The sequence below is a fragment of the Schistocerca serialis genome, chromosome 3 (genome assembly GCF_023864345.2).
Source record: "Schistocerca serialis cubense isolate TAMUIC-IGC-003099 chromosome 3, iqSchSeri2.2, whole genome shotgun sequence".
NCBI classification, from domain to species: domain Eukaryota; kingdom Metazoa; phylum Arthropoda; class Insecta; order Orthoptera; family Acrididae; genus Schistocerca; species Schistocerca serialis.
The window spans coordinates 780,680,576-780,687,045 of record NC_064640.1 but is presented as its reverse complement, the minus strand read 5'-3'; the positions used below and the strand labels follow the sequence as shown (position 1 = coordinate 780,687,045).

The window sequence follows — 6,470 nt, the reverse complement described above, 5'->3', positions numbered from 1 at the left end:
ACGCCTCCGCTTCCGTCGCTTCGGAGAGCGTTGCTTCCTGGTGTGTCCTTCTGTGTCAGACGATGGCAAAGATTCACGACGTTCCGGCACAAAGGCAGCCGTAGGCACAATAAGTGAGTCTACGGCCATGCTATCGTCATGTATGTTGTTATCAGTCGACGGGGTCGGCGGCATCGGAGTTGAATCCGTATCTTGTGGAACGGGTGTGTCATCATCGCCCTGTATTGGAGCATGGAGCCGCGACCCAACAGTGGATGTCGGCTGTCGTGGTGAAGTGGTAGCTGTCGTGAGGGCTGCTGCATAAGTCACAGGAAGCAGCGTCGGCTGCGATGGCGGGTCCGCTTCAGCCGGCGGCAGTTGAGTGATGCGACGTTGCATACATTCTGATCTGAGGTGTCACTCCTTCCCACAACCAGAGCAGGTCTTCGGTTGCCCATCGTAGATGACGATGGCACGGCAGCCACCGATATTCAGATATGAAGGTACATGTCTTTTAAGTTCTATTCGAACCTGGCGGACGCCGTTCAGCACAGGATATGTCTGGAATTACGTCCATTTTTCCGCAATATGATCATGGACCGTGCCGTAGGGGCGCAGCGCTGTCACGACGTCCTCCGCCGGTAGTTCGAAAGGAAGTTCGAAAATTCTGATCGTGCGAAGTCCCATGCCAGAATAATCGACGTGCACAGTCCCCACATTGCCATCAGCATGGCAGAAACGGAGGCCCTGTTTCGTGTCCCGAAGGATCCGTTCACATGTTGCGTCGTTGATGATCTTGACATATACGATACTACTCACAATGGACAAGTGAATGCCGAGAATGTCGATCGCCGGGATTTTAACTTCTTCTCGTAGAAACCGTTCGACTTCGAGTGCTTTGGGCCGTGCAAATTCGTTGCGGAACGTAAATTTGAGCGTCGATTTTCTGTATTGGTGCGCCATAGTGATCTATATGCTGAGTACGGCACGCGCGAAACGGCCGAGTACTATGTAAACAACACGAGCGCACGCTCCGCGGCAGGAACACAAACAGCGCGTCCTCACCGCAACACAGCCAAAGGCCAACTTGCCACTCAGCTACCGGGGCGGACTCCCCTCATGGTAACGTACATGTGCGTCAGTGAAAAAGACCAATAAAAAGGTGTTAGCATGTGGACGTAATGTGCTGTTCCAGTCTCTTCTGTACCTAAGGTCCATCACCGTTCCCTTTGGATCCCTACGTAATTCGGTGCTCTCCGATACACACGATCGAACAGCGGAGGAGTGGTACTCAAGCGTCAACTTTAGGTTACAATATCTCCGGATGTAATTAACATTTTACAATGCAACAAACGGCACTGATTACGTATTTGTTTATATGTTCAGATGTGCTAACAAAACTAACGGGGTTCCATTTAAAAAAACGTAGGTTTGTGTTAAAAAACATACTTCCGTGCCTTTTTTTATGTTTTGTATTAACCAATTACACTAGCCCGTCTCTTCACGTTCGGTCTGTGGAATCGATTCGTCAGTATGTGATGTGGTTTACGAAATATATCCAGCGGTAATGTTAGGTGACTCACCCTGTATACCGCATCTAAATGATCAGAAATGCGAGGTGGGCCCAAGCGTAACTTTTATCATAACCTTATGCTCACCTGAGCAGAAGTCCTGCTCTTCCTACCACTGCACTAATTCCCACTATAACCAACTTCAACGTATCCGTTTCTCTTTTTAAATTCTCTATCCTACCCACGAAAATAATGGATTTAACATTCGACGTTCCAACTCGTAGACCAACATGATTTAGTTTTCTTCATGACGAATTCCGCCTGAGGCCTGTTTCACACGCATGCGGATCCATTCGGTTCGATTCGCTTTCAGTTGCAACCGAAAACGAATGAAACCCTTTCACACATACACGATTCTTACACGGTTCATATGAGGTTTTATGTTTTCTTCCTACACATGCTCAGTAGTGATCATGGAGAGAAGCCAAGTGGTTGCCATGTTGTTTCTCTATAAAAGAATAAAAAACGAAGGAGGAATGGCAGAATTCATTGGGAGCACCCTCTCATTACTTTATGGCAGGAATTTGGAGCATTCTACGCCACTTTGCCGAAGCTGCGAGAGCACGAAGACAAATTTTTTAATTACTTCAGGATGTCAATGAAATCATTTGATGAATTACATGTGAAACTAAAGGACCGTCTTCAGTGCCAAGATACATTTATGAGGGAATCTATTCAAGCGATTCAGATGCTGGCCGTAACTTTGAGGTAAGACGGTACAGGGTGACTAAAAAAGAATACCACAAATTTAAAAATGTGTATTTAATGAAAGAAACATAATATAACCTTCTGTTATACATCATTACAAAGAGTATTTAAAAAGGTTTTTTTTCACTCAAAAACAAGTTCAGAGATGTTCAATATGGCCCCCTCCAGACACACGAGCAATATGAACCCGATACTCCAACTCGTTCCACACTCTCTGTAGCATATCAGGCGTAACAGTTTGGATAGCTGCTGTTATTTCTCGTTTCAAATCATCAATGGTGGCTGGGAGAGGTGGCCGAAACACCATATCCTTAGCATACCCCCATAAGAAAAAATCGCAGGGAGTAAGATCAGGGCTTCTTGGAGGCCAGTGATGAAGTGCTCTGTCACGGGCTGCCTGGCGGCCGATCCATCGCCTCGGGTAGTTGACGCTCAGCTGCAGACAGTGCTTGAACCAATTTCAGACGATAAGGTTTCATAACTAACCTTTTTCGTAGGACTCTCCATACAGTTGATTGTGGAATTTGCAGCTCTCTGCTAGCTCTGCGAGTCGATTTTCCTGGACTGCGAACAAATGCTTGCTGGATGCATGCTACATTTTCATCACTCGTTCTCGGCCATCCAGAACTTTTCCCTTTGCACAAACACCCATTCTCTGTAAACTGTTTATACCAACGTTTAATACACCACCTATCAGGAGGTTTAACACCATACTTCGTTCGAAATGCACGCTGAACAACTGTCGTCGATTCACTTCTGCCGTACTCAATAACACAAAAAGCTTTCTGTTGAGCGGTCGCCATCTTAGCATCAACTGACGCTGACGCCTAGTCAACAGCGCCTCAAGCGAACAAATGTACAACTAAATGAAACTTTATAGCTCCATTAATTCGCCGACAGATAGTGCTTAGCTCTGCCTTTTGTCGTTGCAGAGTTTTAAATTCCTAAAGTTGTGGTATTCTTTTTGAATCACGCTGTACAATTAAAAATTTTCTTTTTGTAAGAGTCTCTTTTTTTATTCAGATTTTAATATAAAACTGAAATAACATAAGTTTACAAATAATACATCAGAGTAAATACAAGGAAAGGCAAAGTTAAATGATGTTTTACAAATTGTGAAACGCGTATTCTGAGCTGTCATCAGAAGAAGAACTGTGACGACAGTTCAGGCCAAGGTTGTGTGAGTCCTCGTAGAACTGAACAGACGACACTTGTGAATGAATTGGCTTTAGGTAGGCTGATATAATGTGCTGCGGATTTGGCTGGCTGTGTATATACTGATTAGGGAACATCGGTGGGGTAGCAGATGAAGAGGCCATTGGTGGAGTAGTAGATGGAGAGGCATATGGTGTATCGGGTGTAGACGGAAGAGGATGCATCCGCTGCCTGATTTTCCTTACTACTTGCAGCACCTCCATTTGAAAATCGAGAGTGTCAAATTCATCGAAATCATTAAATTTAAAAAACGAAAGGTACCGATTTGGTGTTTCCTTCAGAGATGCAATCATTTCTAATTCAACACAATCCGTTTTCCGTTTGTTTTTGATGCAGGTGTTTTGAAAGACGATTCAGGTTTTTTAGCTGCTGCAGCATAACGTGGTACGCTTGGAACTGACTGTATAGGATTCTCATCATTTTCAACAGTTACATCCGCAATACCACCATCATTATCATCAATATTTTGTGAGAGAGTGTCCCTTGTTTCTCTTTCTTTAAATATTTTGTTCAGGAACTGTAACTGAGATGCATAAATGTAGGCTTTTGCTTTTGACGCCAACGGCCTTGCCGCAGTGGTAACACCGGTTCCCATCAGATCACCGAAGTTAAGCGCTGTCGGGCTGGGCTAGCACTTGGATGGGTGACCATTCGGTCTGCCGAGCGCTGTTGGCAAGCGGGGTGTACTCAGCCCCTGTGAGACAAACTGAGGAGCTACTTGATTCAGAAGTAGCGGCTCCGGTCTCGGAAACTGACATACGGCCGTGAGAGCGTTATGCTGACCACATGCCCCTCCATATTCGCATCCAGTGACGCCTATGAGCTGAGGATGACACGGCGGCCGGTCAGTCCCGTTGGGCCTTCATGGCCTGTTCGGGAGGAGTTTTTAGTTTAGTTTTTTTGCTTTTGACGCCCCTGCTCCCGATTTCTCCTTAGTTTTGCTAATTGATTTTCGGTACGAGTCTCTCACTTGCGTCCACTTCTTCAGAACGTGTTTACCTGAAAAAAAAAAAAAAAAATATATATATATATATATATATATATATATATATATATATATATATATATTTCATTAATCAGAAGACCTGCCAATCTCCCGTTCATGGTTTCATATTTTAAATAATTTTAATCTAGTGGTTTTTCTTCTCTGTTTTAGGTATTTGACAAGTGGTAGCACTTTCTCAGATTTGCAGTACACGTATCTCCTGGGGATTTAGACTGTAAGCAGGATCGTCAGAGATGTTTGCTGTGCAATCTGAACGGTATTACGATTGGAATGCATTCCTGCTCCAGATAAGAAGAAATGGGAATCAATTGCCCAGAAATGTTAAACTATCGCTAATTTCCAGAACTGCTTGGGCGCCGTTGATGGGAAACATATAAGGATCGTCCACCCTCTCAACTCGATGCATATCAACTTAGGATATTCGTCTATAGTTCTGATGGCAGTAGCTGATGCTGAATACCGATTTGTTTAAGCTAATGTTGGAGCATATGGGAAGGACTGCGACTCTAATATTTTTCAAAACTGTCAATTGTGGAGATCTGTCACTAACGGCACCATAAATTTACCTGAGGCCAAGTGCCTTCCAGGCACAAATAACCAAAAAATTCCTCACTACCTCATTGAAGATGATGCATTTGGCTTACAAAAGCACTTCCTCAAACCGTACAGTGGAAATAGTTTGACGGTAGAGCAAAGGATCTACAACTATCGTGTGTGAAGAGCTCGCAGGTTCGTGAAATGCACTTTTGAAATATTTAGCAACAAATGGAGGACGTTCCATCGCGCAATTAACTTGGATCCGGACTATGCTACGGACATAGTGAAAGCTTGTGTAGTTCTGCACAATTTCGTACGAGACCAAGACGCTTTTCAAGTGGAAAACACGTTGTCCATCTCGGGTTTTGAAGATGTCCTCTCGGGTGAAATGAGGAAAAATCAGGCAACTATGTTGGCAAAAAATGTAAGATATGTGTTGAAAGATTACTTCATTGTTGAAATGGGTTCAGTGAGTTGGCAATTTTCGAAAATCTGATTTACCTTAATACTTATGACAAAGATGGTGTACTGCATTATAGTTTGATATGTATTTTAAATAAATGTCACTGGTTATTTTCTTGATTTTCAAATCATTTCCTTGTAAATGTTCTCAGATTCTCCGTGAGTTTACCAACTGCTCTGGCTCTGAGCACTATGAGACTTAACATCTGTGGTCATCAGCCCCCTAGAACTTAGAACTACTTAAACCTAACTAACCTAAGGACATCACACACATCCATGCCCGAGGCATGATTCGAACCTGCGACCGCAGCAGTCGCGCGGTTCCGGACTGCGCGCCTATTACCAACTGCCATAATGTACTACGTCTTTTGTACGACAAAAATGAATTCATTATTTACCCAATTCTATATTTTTAGAGACGTCAGATTCATCAATGTCGTTAAAAATTTCGTCACAAACATCTTTCCTGCGCCTTAAATTTATCCTTATAGTTTTCACAAGTTTTGTCCCACAGCACTGGTTTAGATTGCACTGCAGAGATCAGCCGATCCACATCAGCATCTGGTATATCGCTCATTTTATCAGGAAAATTGAGACAACATCTGAAAAAAAAAAAAATAAAGACATCCACTCGCTATCAGGTTAAAATAAAAACTGAACCGTGCGTGTGTAAACGCCGTGATTGATTTCTGTTCCTTGGACGCGAGATCTAACCTTATAGAAACCTGATGAAACCTATTCGGGTGCAGGGAGTATTCGGTGCTATACTGTTTGTATTAGGTACCGAATAGAAACCGAAGCACCGTTTCACACTTGTCGGTAGCGACCGAAAAGGAACCGAAAACGAACCGAACCGACTGGAACCGCATACGTGTGATACAGGCCTGAGTAGGCCGTTAAATCTGCCGCTCTTCGCATCGTACACTGGCGCGAAAGATTCCAACTCCGTCCGTTGTAGTTGCGTTTTGCGCCCACAGATGGCAGATGATGAC

The 6,470-nt window shown here is 43.8% G+C and overlaps 1 pseudogene; it reads left to right on the top strand.

Annotated features, from left to right (window-relative positions):
• The first annotated feature begins 4,030 nt into the window (after positions 1–4,030).
• On the top strand, positions 4,031–4,148 carry LOC126471817 (5S ribosomal RNA; annotated as a pseudogene).
• The last annotated feature ends 2,322 nt before the right edge of the window (positions 4,149–6,470 follow it).